This window comes from Dipteris shenzhenensis, chromosome 2 (genome assembly GCF_047967505.1).
Source record: "Dipteris shenzhenensis isolate YYH24624 ecotype China chromosome 2, Dip_SZ_1.0, whole genome shotgun sequence".
In the NCBI taxonomy this organism is placed as follows: domain Eukaryota; kingdom Viridiplantae; phylum Streptophyta; class Polypodiopsida; order Gleicheniales; family Dipteridaceae; genus Dipteris; species Dipteris shenzhenensis.
In genome coordinates this window covers 16,897,111-16,916,973 of record NC_141597.1, presented here as the reverse complement: position 1 = coordinate 16,916,973, position 19,863 = coordinate 16,897,111, and the positions used below count along the sequence as shown (strand labels likewise).

General features: G+C 50.4%; 1 protein-coding gene across 1 annotated transcript in view; it reads left to right on the top strand.

Moving 5' to 3' along the window:
- Positions 1 to 19,863, top strand: part of LOC147904393 (tobamovirus multiplication protein 1-like) — a 40,293-nt gene that overhangs the window by 15,869 nt on the left and 4,561 nt on the right. The window lies entirely within an intron of this gene.

Sequence of the window (19,863 nt, the reverse complement as noted above, 5' to 3'; positions counted from 1 at the left end):
ATAACAACAAACACTACAACATATACTCAAAACACTAACAAGCTATCACACATGCACACATAAGATCCAAAAGATTGGAAACAAGGGGCAGCTAAATCATCTACGTTATTGCCTCCTAATAAAATTCGTCGTCCCCGGTGAATGCATACCACATCATTGTTAAAAATAACACATGATAAAAAACCCAAGAAACACATATGCATAAGACTTCCATAATAGCATGCTTCCATGGCCTTACCATCAATTGAATTATTAAAGAGTTATTTATTACAAATCATTCATTATATTTGGAACATAAAAATAGCGAAGTTGAAGAACAATAGAAACCCATGCTTGAAGTAATACCTTGAATAACTTTATATTTTATAACAATTCTAGTAATTTCAGTGAGAATGGGCTACTTCATCCCCATACAGGCAAAAACCACGATATGACTCACATCTGACTCTACCTAATCAACAAAGACAGTTGGATTGAGCCGAATTGGTCATACCTAGAGTTGGACCCAAGGCTGGGACCGACGGGTATGCTGGATGAGAATCAGCTACCCCGTGTCGTTGGCATCATTGCATGAATCTATCACTGGGTTTGCCATGTCCATCAGTAGTGAAGCAACTGCCATAGGAACATGAAAAATGACAGCAGCAGCAATGCAATCTACGACAGACACCAGCATCAATTTTTGCTCTCTCTCAAACTCTCTCTCATTCTCTCACTCTGCAAACAGTTAGGGCCCAGGACAACAGTCGGGCTGGACCCCCCCGAAGGATTTTATTACTTGCAAAGAGAATTCTGAGTACATAGTTCAGCGTGGAGCTGTTCATACAAAATCCAAACGTGGATGAATCATTACATGAGCTCTAAGGCTCCCCTTCTTGGCAACAAGCCACTTGTCAATTTCTACATTACTTTCCTAATTACATGCCACTAAGGGAAACTCTAGAGTCTTCGAAGCACTTAATCACGCGAACCGTCTCCTAGACTCTTGTTAGGCTCCATTGCGCTTAGGAAAAACAACTCTTCCTACTACCTGCAACAATTAATTAAAGCGCACCACCATGGTATCCATTAATTGTTAGCGCTTTGCATGCAAATAACACATTGTGGACTAATTCTAGTCATGGTGGGCGTCCCCACGGAACACATGTGCACACATAACAAATATAAAATTATATATTTATTCTGTGGTTGACCGAAGTCAACACTCTTGATCATAATTAAGGGGCTTTGATCAAGGGTCGAGGCGCCTTAATTATAGTCAAATCTCTCCAACCGAAGTTGGCACATCTTGGTTAACCGTAGTTAACCCTCTTGGCAATAAAGCAAGTCTCGTTGACCGAAGTCAACACTTTCTGACCGTAGTCAGCTCTGTAGTTCTCTGGTTAACCACAGTTAATCCTCTTGGTAATAAACCAAGTCTTCCCGAACGAATTGAGGTTTACTTGACCAGAGTCAAGTATCTTTGACCGTAGTCAATTCTTTGACCATTAAAAGAACTCTTTGACCATAATTAACACATATGAAAACTCTTTAATTATGATCAAATAAATGGTCAACTGTACTTTGACTTAGGATATTTACATTGTGGTGACATCCCCTCGGCTTCTATTCAGTTAACCTCAACTGAAAAGCTTCCTTGTAAACATCCAAAAGTTGTGGATGATCGGATAACATGTCTTCATCCATCCACTTGGCATTCAATGCCATATAATTCTTGAATTTTACAAGATATCTGTAAAACTCTTTGCCCTGAGGGCCTGTGTGTAGAGTATGGTACACAATCTGCTCTGGTTGAAGGACCTCCTACAGCTCATCCACTTCTGGTGGATCCTCTGATACTGGCTCTGTAGGCTCTGGCCCTTGGAATTTCTCTAGAAGACTCACATGGAAATTGGAATGCATTGTGAATCCTCCAATGCTCTGGCAATGCCAACCTGTATGCAACCTCATTTATTCTTTTTGTAACCCTGAAAGGGCCATAATATCTAGAAGATAACTTTGCATACACTTTCTATTTGCCTTTGAATTTAAGGAGCCTAGCTTTCTCGAACTTTAAAAGTACCCAATCCCCTTCCTTGAGGTCTAACTGTCTTCTATGCTTATGTGCAGATCTTTTATGCTTCTCTTGAGACCTTTCAATTGCTGTCCAGACTTGGCTGTAAGCTGTCTGGAGGTCTCTCACAAACTGATCAGCTGCAAATATTTCGTCCTTGGTCCTCAGGATAGGTGTTGAATCACTTTTCCATAGATGACTTCAAAGGGGGCTTTCCCTGTAGAGCTGTGTACTGTATTATTGTAAGCAAACTCTACCAATGGTAGGTACTTTTCCCAGTTTGAACCTTGGTCACCCACGTAGCATTTCAGCATATCCAATGCTGTAGAATTTGCTACTTCACTTTGACCATCTGTCTGGGGATGGAAAGAAGAAGAAAAATTCAGATTCGTCCCCATGTTGTCAAATAAAGCTCTCCAGAATAGACTGGTCATTCTGGGATCTCGATCACTGACAATGGACTTATGGATACCATGATGCTTAAAGATCCGTGCCATGAAAAGCTTAGCCATATGATCTGCCTTTATGGTTTTGTGAACCGGAATGAAATGAGCTTGCTTGCTGAATCTATCAATGATAGTCCAAATCCCATCATTCCTTGACTTTGATCTTGGCAAATAAAAAATGAACTCCATTGTAATACTTTCCAAGGTGCGTGAGGCACGGGAAGAGGCATAACTAGGCCAGGTGCCTTCCGTCTATCATACTTCACTTTTTGACACGTAAGGCATTCAGTAACAAACTAGAGTTGTTGCTGTAATTCCTCTATGTCCAGCATAGGGAGGTGCATGGCATTCCTCCAAAATCTTTTTCCTCATCTCCTGGGTGATGCATAGGCAGTCATCTTTCATTAGATACCCATCTTTCAGGGAATAGCGACTGGTGGACTGTGTTGGAAAGGTCACCTCCCCATCTGTAAGCCCCCAAATGAGGAGAGCGTGGGGGAGGGAGACCTAGGGTAGGATGTGCCCAAAGAGAGATTACCTGGATGTGTGGATCTGGGACAGATCTGGAGCATTCATGGTTGGTGGGGTATCCCAAGGATGAAAGGCTGCATTAGGAGTAGCTCATGTGTAGGAAGATGGCGGGGACACATTGTCTTAGATCAGGCCTGGCATGAGGCACTCAGAGGACAGCTTCAAGAAGTCACAAAGGCGTGGCACAGGCGGGTCAGGAGTGCAAGTGTACGGATGAGGTTGGCGCAGCAGAACCAGGGTGAACAGGCGCTGACATGGCGGAGAGATGGAGCAGCACATGGCAGCCCATATGGAGGGCTGGTTGGGCTGGGCAAAGCCAGCCAACCAGGCCCTATCTAGGGCTGGCCAAGGGCTCAGCCCTTGCGTGGAAGTGTGGGCCAAAGGCCCTAGAAAAGAGAGCCCCAAAGGGGTGTTTATATACAGACCAGGTCAGGGCCTGGTCGGCCTGTTTGGGTCGGCCATAGGCAGCCTGACTGGTCGGTTTTATGACAGGCCTTAGGGCCTATAAAAGCAGAGGCACTTGCCTCATTTCTATATCCAGCAAGTCAGCAAACATAGGCGCAGCAGGAGCAGCAGAAGCCTGATCTTTGGGCCTACATCCAGGAGGCAAAGCAGGGCCAGAGTTGCTGCAACTGAGCTCACTTGGGGCTGAAGCCTAGGCTCTCTACTAGGGCAGCAAGGTGCTGAGATCTTTGGACGGAAAGTCTACTTACGCTCGAGGTGGAGCACGCGGGCTCGAGTCTAGAGATAGCCAGCAGATAGGAGGAGGACCTTGTGGTAAGATCAGAGGACCTCACCATTGGTGGGACTCTGGATCTATCTCTCTTGTATTGTGTCCATAGTTTTGGACGGAAATATATATTTTGGTGGTTTCTCTATCTGGCCGGTTCATTGTCTATTGATGAGTCTGCACATCTATCGAATGCACATAAGTAAAGAAGTTTGTGATTCCACACCCACACCACACTGTGTGAGCTCCTGGGCATTACTATAAGTCTTCTGTTGCGTGTACCCTCTGTTGGGTCATTTCTAATAGACTGCCCCTCTTGCATTTGCTGTAAAATCTCGCCAAAATCTGCATCATTAGCATATTGCTCCCTCATGCCTTCTAGGTCCTGATGATAAGCAATAGTCATATTGTTGACCTGGGGTCTTCGGGACAAGGCATCTGCCACTCTCTTCCGAATTCCTGGGGTATGGACAAATCTGAAAATGATACATTGACAGCATATTTGCCCATTTCATATGCTTCTCGAAAAGTTTTGTCTGAGTTAGAAAATATCTCAGACTTTGGTGATCTGTTTTAACAGTAAAATTTGCACCCAAAATATAGTGCTTCCATGTGTTCACAGCATGAACTACAGCCAACAATTCTTTTTCATAGATTCCCAGATATCTTTCGGCATCACGCAATTTTCGGCTCTCGCATGCTACTACATGTCCATTCTGATGTAATGCAGCCCCAACACACTCTCCACAGGCATCGCAATCAACATCAAAAGGTTGATAAAGATCAGGGACTGCAAGAATAGGCTCTGTAGTCAACTTCTCCTTGAGTGTATTGAATGCTTTCTTTTGTGATATTCCCCATGTGAAGGCTGCATTTTTCTTAGTAAGGTCATGTAATGGAGCTGCGATATCAGCAAAATGCCTGATGAATCTCCTATAGTAGGGGGCAAAGTTCCAAAAAACTACGGACTTCATGCACAGTTTTTAACTCAGGCCATTCTTGGATGGCTCGGATCTTTGCAGGATCCATCTGTATCCCATTCTTGGATATTATATGCCCGAGATAATGGATCTCTTCCAAAAAGAATTCACTTTTCTTGCTATTGGCAAAAAGCTGATGATTTCGAAGTTCTTGAAATACCAAAGCAAGATGTTTCTTGTGCTCTTCTTCTGTCTTTGAAAAGACTAGGATATCATCAAAGAAAGTACCCGTGAAATGCCTGTACTTTCGGAAGATGCGATTCATCATTCTATTGAATGTGGCTGGAGCATTTGTTAACCCAAAAGGCATCACTAAGTATTCATACAACCCGAATGTAGTGCAAAAAGTTGTCTTATGCACATCTTGTGGTTGTATCTTGACTTGATGATAGTCACTCTTCAAGTCTATCTTACTGAGAACTGTTGCTCCTTTGAGCTGGTCAAGCACATCATCTATGCGTGGTATCGGAAATCTATTTTTGATGGTCATCTTATTCAATGCACGATAATCAATTCACATTCGAAAAGAACCATCTTTCTTCTGTACTAGAACTTAGAAGTATTGGTGAGCAAAAAGGAGACGAGCTGGGCTGAATCAACCCTCTGGACAGCAAGTCCTGCACCTGAGCCATAATCTCCTCTCTCTGAGTTGCACTGACTCTATAAGGTGGTCTATTTGGTGGCTCACTACGAGGCATTAACTCTATATGATGATCCTCTGGTCTCTTTGGGGGTAACTCCCGTGGCAAAGCATCGGAAAAGCAATCTTTAAAGTTTCCAAGAAACTGAAATTTATCTTTGTCTGCATCATTCATTTCAGCATGCATATCATTCTCTTTTTCTTTTACAAAAACCATGCACGCGGAAATTTCAGACTTTATTGCTTTACCACATGTAACCTCAGATACAATGGGGATAGTCTCCCCTTTATTCCTGGCAACTAAACGCTGGTTTTTCCCCCTATGGACAAAACTCAGCACCCTCTATGGGTATTATATCGTTACGTCCTTTCGATGGAACCACGGTGTACCAAGTACAACATCATGCTGCTTGAGAGGAGAGATAAGAAGTCCTCCTGATCTACATAGCTCTGCACATGGACATGAAGCTTTCCAATCAAAGGAGCAACTTGCACTGGATTCCCTTGGAACATTTGATCAGCATCAAGAGCTCTGCCTGGCTCTTCAATTTTTATCCCTAATCTTAGGGCTAAATTTTCAGATATGAAATTGTCTGTAGACCCTGGATCAAATAGGATTAATGCTTGCTGATCTCTTATCTTTCCCCATGATAGCAAAAGCTCTTTTTCCTTTGGGTCTGAGGTACTCCCCAAAACATCTGGGACTGCTCCCACCATCGCCCTCAGTGGTACTTGTGGCTTTTTCTGCTCTTTAGAACCCGAAGGCTTCTCAGGGCACTGGGCAGCCATATGACCCTCTTTCCCACACTTAAAGCATTTCCCATCTCTACGGAATTCAGCTATTTGCTCAGGAGTGAATAGGGATTTGCCTTTATATGACTTTGAAAACTGAGTACCTCTCGGCTTCTGAGGCTGAAACCCTTTCTTTTCAACTTTGGGATACTCTTTCTTTTCTGATTTTGAAACATCAATTTTCTTTCTTTCAGCACGTCCTGCATGCAAGGATAGTACCGTGGATGGATCTTGTAACAAGACTAGCTACTGAAGCTGAATGCATAAGGTCTTGAATGTTCTTTGCCCCCAAAGCATTCACTACTGCCTGAATGCTTGGACTGAGACCTGCTCTGTACTTTCTCATTTGGGTTCCTTTAGAGATCTTTTTGAAAGGTGCAACCTGCAAACATAGTTACCAGCCGAAACGGAAACGGAAGAAATGGAGTTTTCGGGCCCCGCCAAAACGGAAACGGAAGAAACGGCAATATGATACAATTTATGTATAAAAATTTATTTTTTATACATAATATAATTATCAATGGAGTGCAAATCATACATAATACAATTACCTATACTTGAAGCTTCAGCCTTCAAGCATCAATGCATCATTCATGCCTCTATGATTCTAAATTCTTGAATGATGCTTCAATAATCTGAAATCAACATGTATCGTGACTAACAAGTTTGGCATTACAAGAATCTGAAATTTAGAAGTTTGAAGTACTTTATTTTTTTTTGCCGAAAAAACAGTGCTAATTATATTTCTTCGAGAACAAGATACAAGAGGTCAGCTTATAGCTGACGGGCTGCGTTCACAAACCGGACGCAGCCCTAAAAGGTAGCATAATAAATCATACTCTCACGGAGGGATATGCTGAGTGTGAATGAACAGCCATCGGGGTGGTGAGTAGTGCCACCGAAGGCCCTGCGTAGTTTGCTCGAAGAAGAGGCCCTGTGTGTCCCAAGCCCGGAGGAAGCATCTCCGCTTCTCCTGACCAGCCCGGGAGTCTCCCTGAATCTGGTCCCACTGGCCTCTGAGGGTATGAATAATCTCACTCCAAATCTCCGCCATGATCTGGGCAGTCGATAAGGAGGTGCCACCGAGGATCTGCGCGCAACGCGAGGTCCAGATGTGCCATCCTGTAATGCTGCTGATAATCTCCCAGACTGGCTGCCTCTCCCGAACTCCTGTATCAGCCTCTGCTAGGTGCTGTGGGATACCCTCGAGCGGCCCCCACGTCCCCTGTGTGATAAGGAAAGTGGGGTCCTGCTGGCATGCCTCGAATAAGTGATGAAGACCAGGTGCGGTGCTGCACCAACAGAACGCGCCTCAAGTGATCACTCCTAGCTCTGGTGCTGCGCGAGTAAGAAGCCCGAAAGTCCACCTCCACACTTCCTGGGCGCGCGTGCAGCTCCACAGGCAGTGTTTTGGTGACTCCTCATCCGCATGGCAAATCTGACAGCATCCGTCCTGGCCTATCTGCCTCAACCAGCTCCCCACTGGAAGACCTTTGTGGGCAAGAAGCCACAGGAAGTATGAGATCTTCCGCGGCCGCCAGCTCTCCCACAAGGCCTTCCAGAATGCCTGCAAAAAGAACCTGGAAATACCCTGTGCGTACCAGCTGGGTCGCTGGGTGGGGGGGCGGCTCTGCATCCTCCCGAGAACTCGCCTGCCCAGAGTCGTGCTGTAGGCGAAGAAGGAAGTCGGCCCCTATCCTGTCACAATCTCTGGCCACCACCACTCTCCTGGGTCCCACTCAAGCTCTGACAAGGCCCGCCCCTCCCAGAGCCAAAGACGCCAAAGCTGCAACTGGTCTTGCTCGATACTAGGGTTGGTACGCCAGACCTTCCCCAAAAGGCCTACGACCCTAACCCTCTGCCACGGGAGTAGGGGGTCGATGAGCGCATCCTCTCTCCTTAGTCGTCCATCCCCTGAAACCGCGAAGGAGATAAAGGAGTCATCCATACGTCCTGCGACCACCAGTGGGATGCCACGGGGGGTGAACTGTCCCAGCCAGCGGGTGTCACCAGGCATGAGGACCTGAGGCTCAGGTAGAACCAACCAAGCAGCTGGGATCGCACCGTCGATCTCCGTGCGTCTCGCCTGGACTCCGCGTGCACCTCCAGTTGCGTCTGCAAGATCGGCCATCTTCAAATGTCTGTACGTATCCCTCCAAACTCGAAGGGACCGGGCTGGCCCCCTCATCCAGCCGTCCCACCTGATATGTGATCTCTCCCCCAACTGAAGGCCCTCGGCGTCTCTGACCTGACCATTCCAGACGAGCGGTTGGCGATCGATCTCCTCCTGACAGCTGGGCTGGGACTGAATGAGACTGAGACGGAGCCGCCTCCAAACCATGAGGAGGCTACGAACGAGTGGGGAACGGGGCTGAGTGAGCGGGGCGGAAGTGAAGATCCACCGGAGGGACGGTAGCCACTCTCCACCTCGGCGCGGGACACAAGAGCCGACTCCCTGCTGAAGTAACATCTTCCACGTCTGCCCCCCCGGGGTCAAACCGCGGATGACAAGCTTGCCTAACAAGGCCTGACTCTGAAGCTCTGGATCGATAACCCCCAGGCCACCCTCAGCCTACGGAAGAATGACTGTCTGCCAAGCAACCCTGGCTCTGGTATCTCTAAGACCATCCTCCCCAGACCAAAGGAAGTTCCGAACCAACCTCCTGAGCTGTGCTACGCTGGATCTCGAGAAGCACCAGCAGGAAGCCACATACCAAGCCGTGGCTAGGAGGACCTGGTTAACTACCAGGGCACGACCTGCGAGAGACAGCTTAGCAGTGCTCCAGAAAGCCAGCTTCCGTGGATGGAGTCTAGCACCGGGAGAAACTGCTGAGCTGGCGTGATGTCTAGGCCAACCTGGAAGCCAAGGTATCTAGCTGTCTGTCCCCGTGGAATCCATCTGAAACCCAAAAATCGCCCCCACTGAGAACACGCCCCAGGGTCTGTGAGAAAACCAACTGACTTGTTCCAGTTGATTTTCGCACCAGCGGCCGAGCAGAAGACCTCCAGGGCCATCCGCACCCTCTCTAGCATCCTCTCATCGTCCTGGACATAAAGGGCTGTATCATCTGCATACTCCGAGTCCAGAAGCTCTGTGTCCTCCCGAAGTGGAAGGCGAACACCCCTGATCCCGGTAGACCTCGCCCGAAGGTAGTAAGTCATGGCCTCGGCGAAGAAAAGAAACAGGTAAGGAGCAAGGGGGCAGCCCTGACACACTGATCTCTCCAAGCTAAAGCGCTCACCCATCCTGCCTCCAATGATGACCCTGCTAGACGCTGTCCTGTACAAAGCTGAGATACCCTGAATCCAACCTGCCGGGAAACCTAGCCGCTCCAGAGTCCCCTCCAAAAAGGACCAGTCCACGCGATCGTAGGCCTTCTCGAAGTCGAGAAGTAGAATGGCAAGGTGTGATCCACTGTGCTGAGCCCACTCCGCCGCCTCTGAAAAGGTGAAGACATTATCCAGGATACTGCGATCCTGGACAAAGCCTGTCTGAGTGTCATGAATGAGGTCTGGGAGTAGAGGCCGAACTTTGGCACTGATCATCTTGGCGAGGATTTTGTAGGCGGTGGTAAGGAGAGTGATCGGATGCCACTGGCGGATCTCCTGTCTATCTCCTCCCTTCGGGATGAGGCAAATCAGTCCCAAAGAGAGGCTCTCTGGCATCTGACTGCTGCTGAAAATCCCCTGCAGAGCTGCAAGGAGGGGCTGATGGATCTGGTCCCAGCAGGAGGTGAAGAATGCTCGGGGTAGTCCATCCTCTCCTGGGCATTTCTGTCCGTCGATAGCCATCAAGGCCTCCAGCATCTCATCCGAGGTAAACGGCGCCAACAACGTCGCCTGCATGCTAGGCTGGACCAGGGATGGAATGTGCCTCCACACCTCCTCACGGGCACGACTAGCACGAGGGGCAAGCGGCTCCTGCTGGAAGAGGGTCCTGTAGAAGTCAGTGGCCAACCCCAGGACCTCCCCCGGATCCGTAACGATGTGACCATCCGCTGTCCTGAGACTCCGAAGCTGATCACCTGCAGCTCTCTGGCCATGCGTCCTGAAGAACTCCCTGCACATCCGCGGTCACCCTTCCGGGCCCAGAAGGAGAGAGAGGCGTGATAGGAAAACTCTGAGCGGCGCTGGAGTGTCTCCTCCAGGAGGGCTCTGGCTCGAAGGGCCTGGATCCGAAGCTCCTCCGAGCCCGGGGAAGCCTGCTGGAGTCGCTGAATGGAGGCGAGGTCCCTCCGAAGAGCTCTCTCTCTTCTCCACCAATCCTGTCGAACCTGTAGGGCTGCTAGCTGGCAGATCTGGCTGGACTCCTACAGAGCCTGCGCAAGTGAGTCCACCAAATCCGTGCACTCCCCCCAGTCTCTGTCCCAAAGACTGCAAATACTGCTGCGCACGTCCTCCCTCGAGAAAATGGAGTCGGGAATCCTGCATGACCGGGGGGGAAGGGTCTGGGCTGCCGAATCTAATGAAAGGAGCACCGGCGCATGGTCGGAAAGTGTCGTCTCTGGAACTATACCCGCCTGACCGCCTCTACTGATGGCCCAATCACTGACATAAAATCTATCAAGCCTCTCCAGGAGTCTGCCTCCTTCCCTGCGGAAGCCCCAAGAGAAGTCCAGGCTCCCGTGCCAACGCCGGAAGGACGGGTCTCTCCAACTGTCCCTACCTCCTGTCGCGAAGATGAAGGAGTCCCAAGCTGACTCCTCTGCCTGAGCCATACCTGTGAACTCCGGACCTCTGCCCTGCTGGTCCTCCAAGGTCTCCAGATTGTTGAAGTCACCTCCAACAATCCAGGAATCCATGTCTGGAAGAATCCCTGTAAGTGTCCTCCAGAAGGTGGCTCTGCATCGGAGGTCTGTAGGAGCATAAATGTTGAGTATTCCAATTTTGGATCCCTCCAAATCCAGGCCTACCCAAAGGGCTCGGCCTGGGATCAACGTGCCATGACCGAAAACTCCTTGGGCTAACTGCTCGCACACGGAGGTACAGACACCCCCACTCCTTCCCTGTGCGCCGATTGAGGGCTCCCAGTAAGTGTAGGAACGTCCAGGGAGAACCTTCCCGCAGCTACGGGAATGAGCCGCAGAGAGCTTGTGCTCCTGGAGCAGAAGTACATCCAAATGACCAATCACTGCAGGCTGAAGTTCTTGTCGCAAAATGAGCTTCCTGGGACCACGGGTGCCAGAAGAGTGAAACCCGTTCACATTCCAGGATCCGAGGTGTAGGCTCATGGAGAGGGATGGGGGGCTGCGAACAACTGTCTGCTCGCGGTCGAAGTCGATGAAGAATCAGACATGTCGGAATGGAGGCGCTGTCGCTTATGAGAAGGTTTGGAGGGGGAGATGGGGTCGTCCTGCCCGTCCTTCAACACCTTCAGCAAAGGCGAGAGGCCTTTGGTGCCATGAACAAATGCTTTCTCGAGCCAGCTCGAGATCTCTGAAGTGGTCATCCCATAGAAGGTTCGGAGTTTTTGATGGGACCAAGCTCTGACATCCTGGGGGAGAGGCCATGACAGGGTAGGTCTGAGGATCACAATCAGTCGGAAGCGTTTGGCGGCGCAACGCCACCGCAGGCGCACATCGCCCTCGGACCACTGAGTCTCGAGAAGCTGCCCACCGGACGGGCCTATCCAGGAACAGACCTGGGCGTGTGTCTGCTCTCTGAGCGCCTCCCAAACCGAGTCGTCTGTCCAGGTCTCGGTGCCATCGCTGAGGAACGTGAAGGCGAAGCTAGGGCCATCCCTAGGGGCCAAGGCGACAATCTTCCCATCTGCCCCTTTGCGGAGCAGGAAGATACTGATGTCGAGATAAGCCGGGAAGGTCCCAAGGTCGGCCACGTCCAAGTAGTCCCAGGGGCCAGATCTGTAAAAGTCTCGAGGAAGCTCTCTCTCCTGAAGCTGAGACCCATCAGAGTCTGCCACTGAGGGGCTAGCGGCCATGGAAGCCTGCTCCAGTGGTGGAGTAGACTCCGGGTGTCCTGCCAGCGGGGGGGGAGGGGGAGGAGGCTGAGGGGTAGGTGACTCGGACTCCACGGAGGTGACTGGCGGAGAAGGTGGAGGAGGCGGAGCGGGGGCTGCCCTCGGCTGGGAAGCCGAAGGTGCAGCTAACACTATAGAGGAGTCGAGGGGAACGGAGGGAGGGGGGGGATGGGGATGCCTCTGGAGCTGGGGCTGAGAGGGAGGAGGAGGAGACTGAGGAGGAAGAGACGGGGGCTGAGGCTGCGGGTCGGGCGAAGGGAGGGGAAACTGGGGAAGGGGCTGGGACTGAGTGGAAAGGGGCGGGGGAGCGGGAGAGAGGGGGATCTGAGGCTGTGAAGGGCGGGCTGCCGTCGACGAAGAAGCTCTCCCAGGTCCCTGGGCCGGCTGCCTGTCAGGTCTCTGGGGTGCTGCTGCAGGAAGGGTAACCTCTGCCTCCTTGCCTTTATCCGAGATCTTCTTGTTCTTTCCTCTTTTCCTTCTAACCTCGGTCCAACCACCCACTAACTCTGGACCGGGCTCCGACTGCCTCGGCTCCTCCTGACGTGGCTGTCCGGGGGGGGCGGGGGCGGAGGAGGCGGGGGCGGGGGCGGGGGGGGGTCGAGATGAGCTGGCGAAGCGTGGGCAAGCAGCCGCCAAGTGCCCAAAGCCGTGGCACCTCAGGCACTGACCTGGCTGTCCGGTGACTATCATGCTCTGGGTGATGCTGCCGGCATCTGTCACAATCTCGGTCACTGCAGGGAGAGTCGTAGGATCTGCCACAGCCACACGGACTCGGGGGGCTCCTGCCGTGGTCACCGCGTCGGCGAAAGTGTCGTGCATAACCCATCCAAAATGGGAGCCCAAGTCCCTGACAATCGGCTGCAACTCAGCAGCAAGACCTGGAAAAACTAGTGTCACTGGGTGGCGAGGTATACGGAACCGAACATCAAAATCTGCTGCGCTGAATCCACGGTACCACGGGACTATCATGATAATCTTTCCATCCACCGATGTGGGGGAACCGGCAATCAGGTTGCTCGCAGCTTTCTCATTGGAGAGTTTGAGCCAGAAGATGCCCCTTCCCATAAGGGCCACCTCCTCAATATGGCCATCCTCTAGCAGGAGTGTGGACTGGAGCCAGTCCCTGATGGCTGATCTGGAGGGAGAGTGTCCAATGACTCTACCGTAAACAGAGGTACGGGCAAAGTCAATGGCAACCTCCTGAACACGAGATGATTGTTGCTCTGTCAGGATAACACGGTAGGCATCTGGAGAGGGAGGGTCCGACTGGGCCTCCGGATCCGAGCAGGGGGCCGCCATACCGCCAAGACTAACTGCAAGCTTCCGATGAAAAACAGGCTGCCACCCCAAAAGGGGAGACGAAGCGGGAGGGTGGCGCCTGGGTGTGGAGGGGATGGTTGCGGAGGCGGAGGGTGGAGGCGGGGTGGAGAAGTGGAGCAGAAGGGCGGGCGAGGCGAAGTGAGGGGGCGGGGGGGTCGGGGCGGGGCGGGGTGAAGGGTGCGGGGAAGGCGGGGGGCGCGGAAGGGCGGGGGGGCGGGGTTGGTGTGGCGGGGGTGGAGGGGTGAAGCGGAGGGCGGGGGAGCGGAGTGGAGGCGGGGGGGGGCGGAATGGGGGGTGGAGCGGAATGGAGGCGGGGGGGAGCGGAATGGAGGCGGGGGGGGGCGGAATGGGGCGGAGTGGGGGCAGGCGGAGGCGCGGGGGACGGGGGGAGCGGGATGGGAGGCGGGTGAGCGAGGGGGTCGGGTGAGCGAGGGGGTCGGGTGAGCGAGGCGGGTGAGCGAGGGGGAGGGCGGGCGGGGGGCGAGGGCGGAGAGGCAGGGGGCGGGGGATGGGAGGCGGGTGAGCGAGGCGGCGGGTGAGGGGGAGGGCGGGCGGGGGGGCGAGGGCGAAGAGGCAGGGGGCGGGGGTGGTCGCGGCGAGAGGGGGGGGCTAGGGAGGGGAGGTAGCGATAGCGGTGGGGGGGGAGGGAAGCTCGCAGGAGCTGAATAGATCGGAAGCACTTTGATACCAAATGTAGGAACAAAGTGGAGACAAGTTGTGAACACAAGTGAGCAAGAGTGCATACACAAGAAAGCTCGAACACACAAGTTGAACTGAAACTTGAAAGCATCCAATGTCTAGACGCCACATGAAAGGGTATTGCACACTGTATGAAGAGCTTTGTGAGCTCACTAGTGGCCTCCTTCACTGCTTGCTTTTGCAAGCGTGCTTGAATGCTAGACCTTTGCAGTGATCCTCTTTTTCCCGCACTAGCATCCACACTAACTGATCCATGTGGCAAGGGTGTTCTTGTAGCACTAGGACCCGCGCTCAATGTAGTTGATGCCCCTCTACTTCTCTTTGCAGAACCCAATGTGCTGGCATCATCCAATGGCTCAGTGTCAGCAGCCTCTTCTTCATCTTGCAGCCCTTGCCCTCCACTTTTTGCAGCCAAGGCTGCCATACGTACACACTTTCATTCTGTTAGGCCACCTTTCACTGGAGTAGGCACGAACTCACAAGGTCCTACATCCTTGCTGGGAACACCTGCTAGATGGTCTTTCACCCGTGTGACAGACCCCGTTTTGCTTATGCCGCAATAGTTGCATCTCCACTTCTTGGAGCCACCGCCTCCTTTATAACTATCCAGGAGGGAGACATGGACCCAATAAGCATCTCTTGGCATTGAGGAGGATGGAGAGGTGAGGAGGAGGATGGAGAGGTCACAAGTGAGAAAGGATGGAGAGGTAGAAGGAGGAGGGAGAGCTCAGAGGTAAAAGAGGATGGAGAGGTGGAAGGAGCCTGGAGGATCAGAGGTAGAAGTGAAGGAGGATGGAGAGGAGGAGGATGGAGAGGTTACAGGTAAGATTAAAGAGAGGATGGAGGGATGGAGAGCAGGCTGCCAAGCTGCAGCTTGCAGGATGGAGAAGATGGAGAGAAGGATGAAAAGGATGGAGAGAGAAGGATGGAGGTCCGAGGAAAACGGGACGGAGAGTCCAAGAGCAAAGGATGGAGGGATGGAGAGAGCTTAGAGAAGGTGGAGAGAGCAGCAAGGATGCATAGAAGGAGTGCAATGGGCGGGAGGCGGTGAAAAATGGAGCCAGGCGGCGAAATCACGATTTTGGGGGTTTAGGGCAAATCAGGTTTTACGAAACGCCGTTTTCGTTTCGTCGTTTCCGTTTCCTGCCATGAAATGGCCGTTTCGTGCAACTATGCCTGCAAATAAGCATCCCAAAACTTTTGGTTATACACATCCACTATATCTCCTGTATCCATATGCAAACTGTCCCACTCTTGAAGAACATGATCTCTAAACTGTTTAGGCATAAACTGCTAGTAGAAGGCTTTCTTGAAGTCCTTCCACCTCTTTGGGGCTGACCCATCTGTGGTCTGTGCACTCCACCACGCACTAGCTGTTGCTGTCAAGTGCAAACTGACCATTCTTAGCTTGGAGGATTCTGAAAACTTTTCTGTACCGAATGCAGCATCAAACTGCCTGATGAACTGCAGTGCTTTGTCTGTATGACCATATTGTCCATTATAGGTCATAAACTTGACAGATTTACCTCCCTCTTTGAATTCCTTGGTCTCTCTGGAAGACTTACTCTTCCTAGACTTCTTGTGTTTCCTTCTTTTCCTGGATGGTTTTTCTGATAAAGAAGAAGATACAGAAGCCGAGCTCGAGGTAGACGGTGAAGGATTGGGAGATCAGTGATGATGCCTCGATCTCTTCCTGCCATGAGACCGTCCCCTATGAGATCTCTCTCTCTCTCTAGCTGTACACGAGAGTGTGCCTCTGGCATTGGCACATCATACGCTGCATTAGGCATAGTTTCTACTTGAAACAAATGCTGAGCTCTTGGATCCCTTCTGAGATTTTCCATCTCTTGCATACGAGTGCGTACCATCTGCTCAAATTCTTGCTGATTTTGCTGCACACTTCTCTGTCTTGGATGTGCATCCCTATCTTGTGAATCCCACTGATAGATGATTGGGCCATTTTCTCACAACTCATCTGAGATCTGCAAGTTTCTCACACACACTGTGTATGCAACTGATGCACGCAACCTTTGCCTCAACAAGAGGTGTCTTGCATTCACAGTCTATGCCAGTACCGGGCTGTCAACTCAAGGCAAAAACCCACAAAGTTGCCAAAGCATCAACAACTATATTGCCCCTTTTCTGGCTGCTGCAAAAAGCACTGAGTATGCATCTGATTCCCTTTTCCTGAGCACAAAGGCACGCATCCCTTTACTTGTGCAAATCTCTGATTTCTGCTTTTTCTGACAGTAAATACTCTCTCAGATAGGTGAAAACTGCTAGCAGAAACAGTCTCTGCAACTTTTTTTTTTTGTTGACAGTAACCAGATGGGTAACTACTGGTTACACTAACCAGATCAGTCCTGTTCTGGTCTGGTTACATTGACAGATTAGTTAGTCTATAACTTGGCCACTGACTTAACCAAATTGGCTAACTGTACCAGTCTAGTCTAGTTAATTAGACAGTCTAGTTAGGCTGTCCTCTGACCAGATCTCTAACCAGGGTCAGCTAACTGGATGACACGTGTCAATCACACGTGTGGGCACTACGTCACCTTTCACATGTCCTGCCACGTCAGCATCTGAGCTGGCTGCCACGTGTACTGCCACATCAGCATCCATCAGGCCTGCCTTGCCTGCCACGTCAGTGCCACGTGTCAGGTCTGCCATGTCATCAAAAGCCTAAGGTTTCAGACCTTGGCTGCTGGTCAGCGTCACGCATCACGCCGGCGCCCTATTCCCTTTTGCAACACCTAGTGCCCGCACAAAGAATCGTCAGCGGAAAAATCCTTTATTGTTCATGTCTGTTGTCGCGCCATCGCCAATTATCCACGTGAAGGTGTCGCCAGCGTGATCAACCTTTGCACTGAGGTTCCGTCAATTACACTTGCAGATGATGGAACACCAGTTCTGCGCAGGTGCCTCAAGAGCCTAGCGTTAAACGTCGATTGGTGATCCAAAACCTTCACCACTCACGACACATTGATTCACATGCGATTTTTAGGTTTCGCCCGTGTGCCGGCTATCACCCTTTAAGCTGTCAACGCTTATACTAGCGCCAGTCGACGGGAGCTTCAAGGTTGCATATCTTTCCCCTTTTTAATCGTTGGCACGACTTGTCAACTACCCGGTTGTCATCTCGTGCTGTCCTTCCGTCTTGCACACGTGCTTGCAAGGTAATTGCAAGAATCATTCTTTTCTCGGTTCTTTCCCCTTGATCGCTCCCACCATGGAAGGCAGGGAGATCCTAAGGCTCCAATACCAATATAATCTACGACAGACGCCAGCATCAATTTCCTGCGCTCACTTTGCTCTCTCTCAAACTCTCTCTCATTCCCTCACTCTGCAAATAGTTAGGACCCAGGACAACAGTTGGGTTGGACCCCTCAAAGGATTTTATTATTTGCAAAGAGAATTTTGAGTACATAGTTCAATGTGGAGCTGTTCATACAAAATCCAAACGTGAATGAATCATTACATGAGCTCTAAGGCTTCCCTTCTTGGCAACAAGCCACTTGTCAATTTCTACATTACTTTTCTAATTACATGCCACTAAGGGCAACTCTGGAGTCTTCGAAGCACTTGGTCACGCGAACCGCCTCCTAGACTCTTGTTAGGCTCCATTGCGCTTAGGAAAAATAACTCTTCCTAGTACCTACAACAATTAATTAAAGCGCACCACCATGGTACCCATTAATTGTTAGTGCTTTGCATGCAAATAACACACTATGGACTAATTCTAGTCACGGTGGGCGTCCCCACTGAACATATGTGCACACATAACAAATATAAAAAAATATATTTATTCTTTGGTTGACCGAAGTCAACGCTCTTGATCATAATCAAGGGGCTTTGACCAAGGATCAAGGCGCCTTAATTATAGTCAAGTCTCTCCAACCGAAGTTGGCACATGTTGGCTAACCTTAGTTAATTCTCTTGGCAATAAACCAAGTCTCGTTGACCGAAGTCAACACTCTCTGATCGTAGTCAGCTTTGTAGTTCTCTGGTTAACTGCAGTTAGCCCTCTTGGTAATAAACCAAGTCTCCTCGACCGAAGTCAGGTTTACTTGACTAGAGTCAAGTATCTTTGACCGTAGTCAATTCTTTGACCATTAAAAGAACTCTTTGACCATAATTAACACATATGAAAACTCTTTGATTATGATCAAATAAACGGTCAACTGGTTTGCATGCCGTTGAAGGAAAGTGCCAATAAGCTGTACCAGAGGGTTCCATAAGATTCGCGGCCGATGCCTGAGCCGGTCGTAGGAGGAAGGCATATAAACCAACGTCTATACGATGGCTGACATTAAGGGGAATCACAAGCTTCAATATGTAATCATGTGGGGATGTGAGGTTTGAGATCCATTCCAAAAGACATGTAGCTAGGACACAGCAACTTCTATTACCCTACTAGCTTTTATTTGACGGTCAAATGATATAAGACAGGGTTTATTTCTTTTGTTAAAAGATGCCAAGGCACAACCGCATTTTGCTACCCAATTAACCAGCTTTGTTTTGCAGCAGCAGCCATTTATTTGATCTTCTGTAGCCATGTTATCATGCAAGGCATCATTTAGATGCTCATTTGCGAGAGACTAAAATGAAGTCGTTTAGACTTCACAACATAGTTGCACGAAACGGCCGTTTCGTGGCTGGAAACGAAAACGGCGAAACGAAAACGGCGTTTCTTGAAGAAACGTCGTTTCGTAAAACCTGATTTGCCCTAAATCCCAAAAGTCGTCATTTCGCCGCCTGGCTCCATCTTTCGCCGCCTCCCGCCCATTCCACTCCTCCTGTGCATCCTTGCTGCTCTCTCCACCTTCTCTAAGCTCTCTCCATCCGTCCATCCTTTGCTGTTGGACTCTCCATCCCGTTTTCCTCGGACCTCCATCCTTCTCTCTCCATCCTCTTCATCCTTTGCTCCATCTTCTCCATCCTGCAAGCTGCAGCTTGGCAGCCTGCTCTCCATCCCTCCGTCCTTCTTCTCTCCATCCTCTCTTTAATCTTACCTATAACCTCTCCATCCTCCTTCACTTCTACCTCTAATCCTCCAGGCTCCTTCCACCTCTCCATCCTCTTTTACCTCTGAGCTCTCCATCCTCCTTCTACCTCTCCATCCTTTCTCACTTGTGACCTCTCTATCCTCCTTCTCACCTCTCCATCCTCCTCAATGCCGAGAGATGCTTATTGGGTCCATGTCTCCCTCTTGGATAGTTATAAAGGAGGCGGTGGCTCCAAGAAGTGGAGATGCAATTATTGCGGCATAAGCAAAACAGGGTTTGTCACACCGGTGAAAGACCATCTAGCAGGTGTTCCCAGCAAGGATGTAGGACCTTGTGAGTTCGTGCCTACTCCAGTGAAAGGTGGCCTAACAGAATGGAAGCGTGTGCGTATGGCAGCCTTGGCTGCAAAAAGTGGAGGACAAGGGCTGCAAGATGAAGAAGAGGCTGCTAACACTGAGCCATTGGATGATGCCAGCACATTGGGTTCTGCAAAGAGAAGTAGAGGGGCATCAACTACATTGAGCGCGGGTCCTAGTGCTACAAGAACACCCTTGCCACATGGATCAATTAGTGTGGATGCTAGTGCAGGAAAAGAGATCACTGCAAAGGTCTAGCATTTAAGCACGCTTGCAAAAGCAAGCAGTGAAGGAGGCCACTAGTGAGCTCACAAAGCTCTTCATACAGTGTGG